Here is a 14885-nt window from a genome sequence, read left to right on the forward strand (position 1 = left end):
ATGTCATCCCTTCATTTAATTACAATCACTGAATCAGACTAAGGGTCTTAAATGATTTGCCATCAATGTAACATCAACATATATATTTTCACTTTTGGAACAATGATGATAATCATTTATATAATTACAAATTGAGTTGTATCAATTCTTCAGCTTAATGAAAAGAAAAACATACCTTTATGATAATTATTTAGTAATAGACACACTTTTAAAACTTCATTCGAGCAAGCTCTGTGCTTGATATTTTTAATAGATAGAACTCACACTCAGGTTGTGCGAAAAGTTTTGGTTTTTTAAAAGGGGGGTACCTCCTTCAACTGTATATTTCTGGCAAACAGATGGAGCCACGACCAATATTTTGATTATTTCTTTTGTAGTATTGAGTTATCTAAAGGTAAGCAAATTTTGGGGCTTAAATGCTCAGTAGTTTAAATTTGTCATAATTTTAGTATTTCACATAAACCAGACTTCGGTTTTGTAGAATTGCATGATTTATCAGCTTTGCATCATGATATACACAAATCTTTCATGCTATGATCAATATTTTGATATTATTCATTGACACACCCATAGTTACTCTTTCTGAGTTATTTTGAGCTTAATATTTCAAAGAGTTAAAATTTAAACTGTGGTTGTATGAAAGCACTGCGTGTTCAAAAATAGGGGGTCCCATGTTCAACTTTTGTTGTTCAAAAATTCTAACCATAAATGTCTTATTTTTTGTTTTATTATGCTTCCATATATGATAAAAAAAGATACTGAAAAGTTTAAACAGATTCTACCATGTAGTTTACAGGCTATGATCATTTTAGTGCACACTAAAAAATTCTTTATCACAGAAATTTAAAAAAATCCTGTTAAAAAATGCACCTTTTATAATAGAAGAAAAAGCATAGCTTTTTAACCATTAAAGCTACATCAAAAAGGAAAACTGTTCTGTGATTCTAATTTTTTGCTCCTTTTACTTGCAGTCATTGTATTGCAATAAAACCATATAATTTTTAAAATTCTATCCTAGTACCTAATATAATCAACAAATTTCTGTAATTATTTCACATTTTTAGAAAGATTTATGTTGTAAAAGTTTTAAAGAAATGTTTCAACCCTCCATTCATGTACCTGTTTTTAAACAAATGTATTAAAACTTTTCAGTAATGAAAATTATGAAAATAATTTTAAAAAAAAGACTCATTAACCTCCGGATTAAAAGAAATACTCTGGAGTAAGCATTAGCTCATTTTCGCGCCAAATTTGAGTAACTTCTTAATAATTTAATAATATTACATAATATTTATTCAGTATATTAATTTTCAGAGGATTTTTTCTATGATCTTAGCGTTTCTTAATTTTCAAAAATCCTTTAAAACATGTTTTCGAATAGTATTAAGTTCATATTTTACATTTTCCATGTTATTTTCAGTGTGTTGAACAATTTTGCGAGAACTGGCAAACACGACTAGGCCTAAGAATGCCTAACATCTAGTGACGTATCATAAAAATATTGCTTTTTTTTATCATGTTGGCAGACACATAGTTAACTTAGATTTAATCATACACTTGCAGTTAAATAATATTAAATATCATAATAGGCCTAATCAATAGCAGTTTGAATTTAGTTTTGTAATTCTGGTAACAGATTTTCAATTTACTATAAAATCTATTAGGCATATTTTCCTTTATTTTTCCATGCCTTCTAGAAATTAAATATGACACTGTTTTTCTTTTCCATATAGGCTACAGCAATCATGAGGAATCAGGGTTAAGTCTTAGTTCACTATGGCTAACTGGCATAATTCATTTATCAAGTTATATCTGACATACAGACCAGCAAAAGGAATAGGTCTATTTATATGGTATCCTAAGTATAACTAAGTATCTAATCTGTTTAGTTTGATTGAACCCTTATTAATATTATTTTACTCAAACACTTTTTATTAATTGACAAAGCTTCAGGTGGATTCCCAAGCCAAGATTCATTCATATTTTATTAATAGTAGAACTTCAGTTGGTAATAATACTAAAACCTTGTTAAAAATATGTGTGTCCCATTGATTTATGGTACATTTTCTATTCTTCGACTGACATCTCTAACAAAGACTAAATGTTTACACTAAACTACTTGTGTCTTTTACTTTAGTCAGTGTATTTTTAGGTGCCCTTTTGTTTTGTTTTTTAAACCCATACAGGATTCAGGATTATGCATTTAAATTAATTTTGTTAATGACAAATAAATTGCTCATTCAAGTAAACTCTTTACGTTAAACACAATTTAATAAAAATCCAAAATTTTAAAAAAAATAATTTATATTTTTAAATACTGCAGTCATTCAGTTTGGCTACAAGATCTGCATAAAGTTATTGCTGTTTTACCTTTAATCATTGCTTAAATATCTTTTTCAAAGGTGTGGAAGCTGCACAGCTAACGACTAGTCAGTTTAACATAAGAGATGTTGGATGGCAAAGTGTAGTGAAGACTTGGTTATCTGAGGTATTTACTCCTTTCAGATTCAATTTTATCTTAGGGTATATGTGTATTAATTTTGTAACTATTCGTAATTGATGTGTTATTAGTGTTTGTGCCAAACTAGCCTTTCAGTACATGAATTTATCCTTTTTACAAGTATTTTATTCTTCTCTTTGCAGCTCTGCTTAAGGAACAACATGCATCTGATAATGCTGATATCCATAGTGAGCAGACAGTAAGACTGTACAATGAAATTTAATATCTTGATGTCGCATCAATTACAGGAAATTCAGTTATAATAATTCAGCTAATGAAATAGTGCCAAATTTTCTCATCTTCTGTTATGTCTTATGTCCTATTGATGATGTTGATGATGTCTATTTTTAGTCATGTATGCTTTGCAATTCTAAAACTTAGGTTTATTAAAATGTATCCAGGATGTTTTAACTGGTGTTGTTACTTGTTATGGTTTGACATTTTTTCATTATTGAATAAACTTTGTTTTATTTATAACATTTCTTTCTATTCCTGTGCATCAAAGCTATGATTAAAACACTACTATTAATATTAGCATGGAGTTATGTTACAAATGCTTTTCACAAGCATACGTTTACTATTTCTTTATGGGTATTAATTACTATTAGTATTTGGAAATAGCTAGACTATATGGAATTGGCTTACTATTTATCCAACTTAAAAAAAAAATCCAAATAAACATGGCATAAAAATGCTTAAACAGTGTTGTCGCATAATTTCCACCACCCCAGGTACAGTGCACTACATCTACATGTATTACAATGTTTGGTCAACCATTATTGTGTTGTATGTGTAGGTCTGCTCTACTTCATCTACCCAAGTAACAAGTTACTATAATAAGTAATATGTAATTACACATTCCTAAAGAAAAACTGGTTGTAAAATAGTACAATAGTAGTAACATTATTTAGTATTCAGTCTAAGTATTAATAAATCAGTTTAAAAAATTAAACTAGATCTAGTTTATTTTAAAAGTTGCATTTTTTTAACACAATGTCAATCTGTTATGAGGATGACATTTAATTACTCATTTAATAAATCACTTCAGTCCAGTATAACTGAAACAATAAGCCTTATTATAATTTTTTAATTTTTCGAAAAATGCAAATACAGGATGATGCAATAAAATTATAATTTTTTGAAAAGTGCTAATCCGTGATGATGCAATGAAAAAACCATATGTGCCAATTTTGTTTTAGCCACGCCCACAATTTTTTAAAAGCCCATAAATTAGCTCCTAATGAAGCTAGAGACACAAAAATGGTATTGATGTGTTGGGAAAAAAATCCTTTTTTTGTGTGGTATAATTTTATCTGAAATTAATGTAGTTAAAAAACTACGAGCAACAACCTAATATAATCAAGAAGAGGTTCTGCCATTTAATAAACAACAAAAACTATCATTCTAGGCCCAGTAGTTTTTTTTATATGAATTTTTAAAGTGTTAGGTAAAACAGCTTATATGTTCATGTAAAGTTGCAAAATATTTAGTGCCCTTCTTTGGGTTTGTATAATGAAGTTATTAAACAAATAATGTTAAAAATGTGAACATTGATGCTAGAGAGTGTAGACAATAGGAATATGCAAGTGAAATAAAGATCAATTAAAAGGAAAAGAATTTATAATTACCTTAATTAAGCCCAATTAAGGCGTGTGGTGCAGTTCTACAATGATTGCCAAAAGTCACTTTTCATACTGCATATCTATGTTGTTATTGATGATATAAAGATAAAACTTAGCCCATATATGCCTAAGGATATGGAAATAGAAACTTACAAGTTAATACATGCTAGAAGAAAAAGAAAATCACATATAATGAAGTCTAACTAAGGGGGTGGGACTGAAATTTTGCATCAATAATACCTGGGTATTATACTCATACTGTAATATGATATGATTAGGATTATGTTGAAGTATCTAAATATTAGTAGCATTAGTTGTAGGCTACTTTTAATAAGTAGCCAAGGATTGCTAATCAATAAATGGTGTAACAGAAACTAGATGAGATGTGTGGCAACGGAATGATAGACAGCTGCCTTATTTGCTAATCTGAACCTACAATATAAAAAACATTGCTGTTGCTTAGTTTGTTATTTGTAAGTAAAATTAAAGGAAGTGGCTATTCGGACCCGGGTCCTAATAGCCTCGGCCACTATTGGGACCCGGCATTAAGTTCGTTAAGCACTTGTACAACCTGTATTAAAATTATACCTTTTATGTTTAGTCTATTTGATTTTTCTTGTGGATTTGCTCGTATTTTGTTGTTTTTTATTGTAATTAGTTATGCGGATTAGCTAGCGTTAGTTCTTGCATTGCTATTTCTAAATACCCTATATTTAGCTCTGTATACACAATCATTAAATTTTGTGAAATTATCGTTAGATGTCGCGGTCGAGTGGAGAACGCTGTACCTCACGTTTCTTGATCAGTTACGGGATCGGAACCTATCAAAGCTCTTGTTTTTGCGTGAAGTAAAGTGTATTTATCTAAGTTTAACGTTCCATTGAATTGTTTGCATAGGTGTCTTTTTTAAATTGTTTTTTTTTTTAAATTTAAATAGATTTTTTTTCTAGATTTAGGGTTTTAAACACGCCAATTATAAAAACATCGCTCTATTGTTCGCCCGCTCGCGTTTTCTGGTCAGCGCAAGAAAAATACCGACATGTTCTAGCCAGGGTCACTGTGAGTTCACATTGGTTTAGACGTGAACAGTGTAGGCGTATAGCATACGTCATAGCAAGACCATTTCTATGAGCTTGTCGAGATTTGTCGTCGTCGTAGAACTTTTGTATATTGGCTATTGGGACCCGGGTCCGAATAGATGCATCCAAAATTAAATCACATTGTTTAAAGTGTTACTGTTTCTGTTTTCTTTTTGACTTTTAAAAAAATGTATCTCTGTTGCTTTAGATCAAATTATTGTTAAAGTGTTAAATGTTCCTATTTTATCTTTGACTTAGTTTTTTGTTTTTTAATTTCCATTGCCTCTATACTATAGCACTATATTTTAACTATTAGGCCTATTTCTATTTGATTTTTATATTACTCATTGGTTAGGCTATCTATAGCCTACCATTACTACTAAAAAAAAGTTTAAAATTTAAATGGAATTAGTTTAGGCTGGAGAGCAATATTTAATATTTAGTTATTTCTTCTTCTTCTTCGTTCTTAATTATTAGTGTTGAAGGGGATCGAGATTTATCTGCCAGTGGGTTTGAACTCGAGACTTTGTTCGATTTTATCAACCATGAGCATTTTGCCGACTCGACCACGCCTCCAACACAATTAAGCGTTACGTGTAAACTAGTTATGCGCCATTGACTCCGAATTCAGCCTGCTTTTCTTTTTGGATTTGCTTCCATAGCCTTTGTCCAACCAAGAACAAACTACAAGGCAGTAGTTGTTTAATTTTGGAGTTGTCTCTCCTAGAATAGTGGCTGTCCCCAGCTAACGAGCCTCATCTGCCAGAGGGTTCGAACTCGAGACTTTTCAGTTTAGCAACAATGAGCTTTTACCGACTCGACCACGCCGACCCCTCTAATCTTTAGATCTAGGGCCTATTTAAAATTTTAATTAGGTATTATTTACTAATATTTACCTGGGAGAATGTTTACACCGATGTCCGATAATAAAATCTTCTTTAAAAAAGGGGTGTTAGGTTACTGGTAGACTAGTTAACTAAATAAACACATGGCTGACTAATGTAAATGCTAACCTTGTCCCTAACCCTAACCTCAACCCTGGTCCTGCCATACATGATACGCATAACCCTAAAATAATTTAGTATGTAGCATTAGAACAAAGGGAGATAATTTTCAGACAAAAACCTGCCCAGAGCTTTTGACTGATTTTTCAAATTTTGTTTTTACCACTGTCTCTTATTAATTTTAAATTAATATCATATTAATTTCCAATACACAAAGCAACTACATTTTCAAAATCTACTGAGGTTCAGCTATAGCCTAATGCAATTACTTTTCATTTTCTTTCATTTTTGCCTATAAATAAATTGATCTGAAAACAATATATGCTCTAAATCAACTTTATTTTAATATATAAACACTTGCCTGCACACAAAACTATGCAAAATCAGTTAAATAAACCACGTGTGATTCTTATTTAATAAAGAAATTGTGATAGAATTTTACAAATACATTTTTTATGATTTTTTTAAGATTTGGACCTTTATCAGCTATGTTTTTTTTCCTATATAATTAGTCATAAGAAAAATGTACATTTTTAAAAATAAAGCATAACATCAAACAGAAACAAGCCTGCACAATTATTAATGCAAATTTACATAAAGGAAACACCCCTGATTCATAATATATCATTAGAATTCAAAAAAATTTTGCAAACATATTTTATAAAATTTTCATTTTTGTTTCCCACTAGTTTCATTTTTTACAGAGATTATATAAGACCATACATTTTAAACAGAAAAAAAATTATTTCTCCTCTCTTGTTGAAGCTAGAAATATAAATTTGGTACCAATGGAATTCTTAATCCTTCCTCTAACTAACTCATATGATTTTAAGATTAAATACTCAAAAATTAATTTTGAATGCTACACCTACAACTACAACCTACCCTAATTTAGTTAGTAATGGACACCAGCGAGAAAAGTCTCAAAGGCATTTGAGAGGTCCATAAATTAATTTTAAAATCTTGCACGCCGTAGTTACAATTAATATGGTTATAAAATCCTGCCTGTCTGGTTTTTTTCTGACTTTACTAAAGATTGGATGTATTTGATGTTTTTAATATTTTCGGTAACTAAATAAAAATAAAAAAAAAGCAAAAACAATTTGGTTTTCACGTGTAATGGCGACATAAACAATGGCCGCCATAAATTTTATTGTACACATTGTAAGCTAAAAATAGAAAAAATAGGTCATGGTGTTTAAATTTGCATAGTTATTTAAAAACTTGATCTGCAAAGTTTTGTAAACAAAATAACTATAAAGTGGGGCTGTCAGAAATCGATCAGGGAGTTCTTTTACAGCCAATCAATGTTTGCCTTTTGAAAGTGAAACATCGGGTTATAACTTAGGCTTGATGAAAATAAACAGAAATGTAGCCTTAAACTCGACAAATTATTTTCAAGTTCTCTGAATCTGCAACTTGTATAGCATTGATTCTAAAAATATTAAATTTCTCAATGGACACCAGCGAGTTGACGAGATTCCTTCCGTAATGTTGTTGACATGGAATAAAAATGTGCTTTTTTAGATTTAGAACCATAAAACTAATAAAAGATAAAATTTTATTAAAAACTTAAGCCTAAAATTAATTCAGAAATGTAATATTTTTAGAATCAATGCTATACAAGTTGCAGATCCAGAGAACTTGAAAATAATTTGTTGAGTTAAAGGCTACATTTCTATTTATTTTCATCAAGCCTAAGTTATAACCCGATGTTTCACTTTCGTAAGACAAACATTGATTGGCTGTAAAGGAACTCCGTGATTGATTTCTGACAGCCCCACTTTATAGTTATTTTGTTTACAAAACTTTGCAGATCAAGTTTTTAAATAACTATGCAAATTTAAACACCATGACCTATTTTTTCTATTTTTAGCTTACAATGTGTACAATAAAATTTATGGCGGCCATTGTTTATGTCGCCATTACACATGAAAACCAAATTGTTTTTGCTTTTTTTTAATTTTTATTTAGTTACTGAAAATTTTAAAAACATCAAATAGGCCTACACCCAATCTTTAGTAAAGTCCGAAAAAAACCATACAGACAGGATTTTATAACCATATTAATTGTAACTACGCCGTGCCTGATTTTTAAATTAATTTATGCACCTCTCAAATACCTTTGAGACTTTTCTCGCTGGTGTCCATTAGTTTTAGGCTTAAGTTTTTAATAAAATTTTATCTTTTATTATTTTTACGATCCTAAAACTAAGAAAGCACATTTTTATTCCATGTCAACAACATTACGGAAGGAATCTTGTCAACTCGCTGGTGTCCATTTGCCATTAGCCTTAGGGCATTAGGGCCTAATGGCCCTAAGGCCTAAGCCGCCGTAGTATGTAGCTTTTTCTGACAGGGGCAGACAACCTACCCCCAAAATCTCACCATGAAAAATTTTTGTGTTTTTAAAAAAAATATTTGGGGTACTCTCTGGTTTTTTGGAAATAAAAAAGTACTCTGCTGTTTCCTGTCATTTCTACCACGTTTTTTGAACAGGAGAGGATCAGCTCTGTAATGAAGTAAAATTTTCATTTTTCCGATGTTTTTTTACCAAGAAAACTTCAAGTGAAAAATTAGGTAAGCTTGAACCTATTACATTTATAATTATAACATTATTCTTTTAGTAGAAATAAGAATAACTTTACAGAAGAACCATTTACTCTTGTAACTAAACCATAAAAAGTTAAAAAACTCATCAGCAATTTACTTAAATTAATTTTTTCCCTAACTCAGTAGGGAAGCTTTTTTCAGCTGCCATCTTGTTTCCGTAATAGAGAATATATAGTAAAAAATGTACTCATCTTAAAACCTTAGTGTTGCAATAAATAGCTGAGACTTTTAGGAGAATTGAGAATAACAATACAGAAGAACCATTTATTCTTGTAACTGAATCATATAAAGTTAAAAAACTCATCAGCAATTTACTTAAATTAATTTTTTCCCTAACTCAGTAGGGAAGCTTTTTTCAGCTGCCATCTTGTTTCCGTAATAGAGAATATATAGTAAAAAATGTACTCATCTTAAAACCTTAGTGTTGCAATAAATAGCTGAGACTTTTAGGAGAATTGAGAATAACAATACAGAAGAACCATTTATTCTTGTAACTGAATCATATAAAGTTAAAAAACTCATCAGCAATTTACTTAAATTAATTTTTTCGCTAACTCAGTAAGGCAGCTTTTTTCAGCTGCCATCTTGTTTCCCCAATAGAGAAAATATAGTAAAAAATGTACCCATCTTAAAACCGGTAAACGGAAAAAAAGTCACAGGAATAAAAAAAAAGAAAAAAAGTCACAGTTTTTGCTAGGAAAAAAAGTCACAGAAAAAAGTCACAGTGGAAAAATTTTATCGGAAAAAAGTCACAGAAATAAAGTCACAAAAATCTTTTTAGAAATATTTTTATTAATTTGTTAAGAATTGTAAAATTTTTTATGTTTATTGTTGTGGGTTGTATTTTTTTATAGCATAAATTATTTATAGACGTTAAAAGATTATGATTTATAACAATTGCAAGTAAAAATACTCTAAGATAGTTAACACAACAATCTCAACTTTTGTTACGTATTTAGTTAAATACGCGGTAGAAAAGTTAATTATAAAAGAAATTTAGGCACATTTTGCCGTAGGCTATTCTCTGGTCGGCCTCTCCTCAGTAGGCATTGTCCGAACATATTTTGTGTTGTTGACATTATGCGTCAATGACAGCCTTTGAACCTTGTCGGCTTTCTGTTTTGATCCTAAGTTTTGTTATGTAATGAGCAAGATAAATGTGGGGAGTAAAGGTGGTTGATCTAAACATAACTATTGTTGCCATGAGTTGAGGGCAGCAAGTCAGATGAACTTACCATTTCACGGTAATTTAATATTGGTATTTTAAAAAAAACACGATGAAAAACGTGGACTTTGGAGCATTCTATTAAATGCTACTAATCTTAAGTTTAATAAAATACTTAAAAAAAACTTTTTAAAAAACCACGTTTTTCTTGTGGACTAAAAAGTAGAAAATAAATTTTCATACATTTGATGACAAAAAACGTGGGTACGTTCACCATCAAATTTCCCGACCCATCTGCCCGACCCAAGTTTTTTGTCATCAAATGTATGAAAATTTATTTTCTACTTTTTAGTCCACAAGAAAAACGTGGTTTTTTAAAAAGTTTTTTTTAAGTATTTTATTTTCTCCTTTTTAGTCCGTTGCTACACATGAAAAACGTGGTTTTTAAAAAAGTTTTTTATATAGTTTATTTTCTACTATATCTAATGACTTGATTAAGTATGACTTGACTAAGTGTTTATAAATACACCGACTAAAAATCTTGAGCGACCAGGATTCGAACCTGGGTTGTCGCGGCCACAACGCGAAGTACTAACCACTATACGATCACGGCCAGCGCGCTCACATCGAATGGAGCCGAAGTAACTGTGTCAATAGGCCTCCAGTCTTGTCGGTATCTTTAGAAATCATGTCCTCAATTTTATGGTCCTTGGGGCGTAATTAAATTAAGCTAATTACGGTCTCTAATTGCTAGTTTTTATGATTGCATCTGAAATTGTTAGGCGAAAGTAGCCTACATGCCAAATTTCAGATCTATTGAGCAATCAGAAGTGGGCTAATTTTCGATGTCAATTTTAACAACAAACACACGCGAAGCTGAGTTAATAAAAACGTGTTAAAATAATTACAATCTACATACTTCATAATAAATATTTTTAGATGAATTATAAAAATTCCAATGCGTATACAGCCTACACCCATTACATTATATTTAATTAATCCTAAGTTGATTTGCACTCTCTAAATATTTAATACATAAAAGTATTAACAAATATATCATGCAAATATATATTTGTGACTTTTTTTCCTGTGACTTTTTTTCTGTGTTTCTTTTTCCTGTGACTTTTTTTCCTACAATCCTTAAAACCTTAGTGCTGCAATAAATAGCTGAGACTTTTAGCAGAATTGAGAATAACAATACAGAAGAACCATTTATTCTTGTAACTGAATCATAAAAAGTTAAAAAACTCATCAGCAATTTACTTAAATTAATTTTTTCCCTAACTCAGTAAGGCAGCTTTTTCAGCTGCTATCTTGTTTCTGTAATAGATAATATATAGTAAAATATATACTCAGTTCAAAACTCCAGTACTTTAATAAATAGTTGAAGATTGAAGCAGAAAAGTGAATAACTATACAGAAGAATCTTTTTCCCTTGTAATAGAATTATAAAATGTTCAAAAAGAAGTCAGCAATTTACTGAAATTAATTTTTTCTTTTACAGAATTAAGTTACAAATTTCTTCACATATCTAGTGAATTTTGCAGAGCGTGCTGTTCCAGACAGCCCTCAGAAATGATCAAGTAGATGAAGCTCAACCCCAGCAGCTGCTAGCGGACCGATGAGGATGTTTTTGGACAGAAGATAATGGCTGATATGGTTCACCAGTACCTGTTGGTGGACAATAGGCTCCTGCGATATGTCCTGTCTGTGCTCTTACAGTCTACGCAGGATGTTAAGGAACGGCAGATATCCCCTTACTTGACTGGTAGCTATTCTGACCCTTCTGAGGAAATGTTAAAATGGACTCAGCTCCTGCCCACAAGATCCATGCTGAGAGGATGCTGGGATATATGGACTGATGCGCTGAGCTCTAAACACCACTGGGTTTTCTGGATTTCAGGGTGAAGGCAAAGCTGAACTCAACCCTTCAGTGGCTGGAAAGGAAGTCAGAAGCAGAGCAGAAAGTCCAAGAGGGACAGCTCTGGGCTGGTAAGGACTGCAATTACTTGAGAAGGTTTTTGAATCAGAAGACTGGGATTCCTGTACAATCTCTAATTGTGGATCTTGCAAACAGTGACCTCAGTTTTGATTAATAGTTAGTGGTGAGTTATTCATTTTATTATTATTTGTTGAAACACCCAGCTATTGAATTGTTTTAATCAGCTCAATATAATGTGCTGGATAGTATTGACTGTATTGTATGTAAATTAGAACCTACACATGAGGTGAGTAAGATACAATTTTTCCCCTCATTTTAAATCAAAAATGTCTTTAAATAAAAAGCTAGATCTAGGCCTATTCATTAATTAGGTATAGCCTAGTTAACTATTATTCTTTGCATTTCAGGGTACTTAATTGTATATTTGTATTGTAATATTATAGCCAAAATGTAGTTTTAAGTTTTTAAAGATAGTGCTCTCTCGGGCCTAACAATTTAAATTTTGAAAGAAAATTATTTAGGCCTAGTATTAATATTAAATTTTTTAATTAGGCCTAGGCCTATGCGCAAAATAATACCAAATTATTATAGCTGTAATTAAATTTTCTGTGTTATTTCAGGGCTGATATTATTGTAACTTATTTGTGATAAATTGTGATATAATATTTCCAAATACAATTTTTTTAAGATCATTTTGCTGTTTTTGTTTTTTTGCTTTATGTGTTATCTCCCTTTTACAATATTTGTGTTGTTCGCCTCATTAAAAACAAAAAAAAAATGATTTCTCAGCTTCTAATTATAATTATTAATTAAGCTAGAAATACAAATGAAGTATCTATGTCATGTTTACCTTTAACACTATGTAATGTAACTAACAGGTTTATAAGGTATAAAACTCAATAATTCTAATCCAATGCTAGAAATCTACTACTAGATTCTATATCTTGTACTAATCTAGATCTAGATCTAGATCTACCTCTACCGACCCTAACTAAGACCTAAGAAGGCCAAGGCCTAATAATAAATAATTCCTAACCATAAAATTAGGTAGGATTACAATACTACTAACAACCCAACACCACTTTTTTAAAGAAGATTCCATTATCAGACACTGGTATCTATAATCATCCGAAGTTTTTAGTTAGTATTAAACTAAATTACTTAATTTATTATTTATTGTCACTCACTGCCATTCACAACACACCTCTCCATGACAACTCTTCTTACGTTTCAATCTAAAGAAAATCAAAAATCGGTTACACTTTTTAAGTGGCCTTGCACCCAGAGTTCCTCACTAGTGATCATCAAATAGCGGTCACGTGGTTTAAAAAAAAAATTGGTTGTCATTCAAAAGCCATGTTTTATAATAAAAAAAAGTTGTTAGCAAAATATGATTTATTTTTTCACAGAATGATAACCCTAATAGTTCTACAACCTCAAATTCATTTTTGTAACCTCCAGGCTGATATTTGAAAAGTTCTATTAATTTTAATGAGATCGACTTTAAAATTTAGCCTTCATTCTCCAAAGCAAATTTTAAAATGCTTTTCTGGCATATTTAGCCTAGCCACCTTATAACATGAAAACCCCCCATTTTGCTCGTGGTAAACATTTTTAAAAGTAATTCTAAGAAGGTCTCTCTAATACCGCGTTTACACTTACGACAATATATACTATACATTTCTGGAGCCCGCCAAAATAAAATTTGTCTTGAAACAATTTGTTCACAGAACATGTATACTTTAGCGTTCACACTAGAACATTGTTATAGAACATTTTATAAAACGATCATGACCTTTGACCCGGAGCGTCTGCTATATAGGCCCGGATAATTAAATAAAGAGAAATCAAAGTTAAATAATCATTAAAAAAGTTTTTAAAAACCCACGTTTTCTGATTGAACTAAAAAGTAGAAAATAAATGCTATACATCACAATAATGCAAGCGATCACTGCTATAAGCGATCAAATATTCTATGGTCATCCAAAAGAAAGCTTCCCTGAAAATTTCAGCGCGCTAGCTAACTGGGAAGTGCCAGAAATTTCGATCGCAAGATTTGTTGTTTTTACTCGGTTGTTTGCCTTGGATTCATGTACAAAGAGATGTATAAATGCATTATTTATTTACTCTCCTCTTGGTGTAGTATACCTGTCAAACCATTTTTTTTTTTTTTTTTTTTTTTAAATTATTTTATTTATTTATTTATTTATTTTTTCTCTGTTTTCGCCCTCTAGGTTAACTTAGGATTTGGGGATTTAGTTAGTATTTGTAGTATGTACTACAAATACTTGGGTGGGGGGTAGTGTTACGGGTCAGTCGTAGGTTAGATTAGAATAGGTTAGAATAGTCTAGAACTAGGGGAGAGAGCGTGTGTGAGTGGAGTTCACCTTACTGTGTAGTTACCCTTGTGTGTTTATGTCTTGTGGTCCCAAGGTCGAATGCGGGTATAAAAGGGGGAGTGAACGATTGTGGGGAGGTCAGCGGGTTAGTAGCGGTTAGGACGAGGGCTGTATGATACGCTTGAATGTATTGAGACGAATAAAAGTAGTGGAGTTCTACACGAATTGTTGTTGAATTCGGATCTAACACGGACGTAACAGCCCACCCAAACCACAACCAACCAAAACAACAAAACGCAAACATAACGCTAACACAATTACAAATACAAACGAAAACAAAAACCTAACAACAAACCCAATCACAACCACAAACACCAATACCAACACAAAAAAAAACAACGAAAAAGCAAACGAAAACAAACCAAATCCAAACGCAAAACCAACCAAAAACACAAATACAAACCCAAAGAAAAAAACACAAACAAAACGAAAAAAGAAAGAACAAAAACGAACCAAATCAAAACGCAACCACTAACGCAAACCCACCTAAACACAAAGAAAACACTAACGCGAACATAAACGCCCGGGCGGAATCACCTGTTTTAGCTTAATGAACGACTAT

The 14885-nt window shown here is 31.2% G+C and overlaps 1 protein-coding gene across 1 annotated transcript in view; it reads right to left on the reverse strand.

Annotated features, from left to right (window-relative positions):
* Positions 1-13180, reverse strand: part of LOC131948668 (zinc finger protein 883-like) — a 33444-nt gene extending 20264 nt beyond the window's left edge. Inside the window, exons 1-2 of the mRNA XM_059310296.1 lie at positions 13112-13180; positions 4129-4249 (exon numbers count right to left, since the gene is read on the reverse strand). The gene's annotated coding sequence lies outside the window, so the exon portion shown is untranslated. The remainder of the gene's footprint in view (positions 1-4128; positions 4250-13111) is intronic.
* Between the last annotated feature and the right edge of the window lie 1705 nt (positions 13181-14885).

This window comes from Physella acuta, unplaced genomic scaffold, assembly GCF_028476545.2.
Source record: "Physella acuta isolate Inbredline_101_S28 unplaced genomic scaffold, ASM2847654v3 ptg000657l, whole genome shotgun sequence".
NCBI lineage: Eukaryota > Metazoa > Mollusca > Gastropoda > Physidae > Physella > Physella acuta.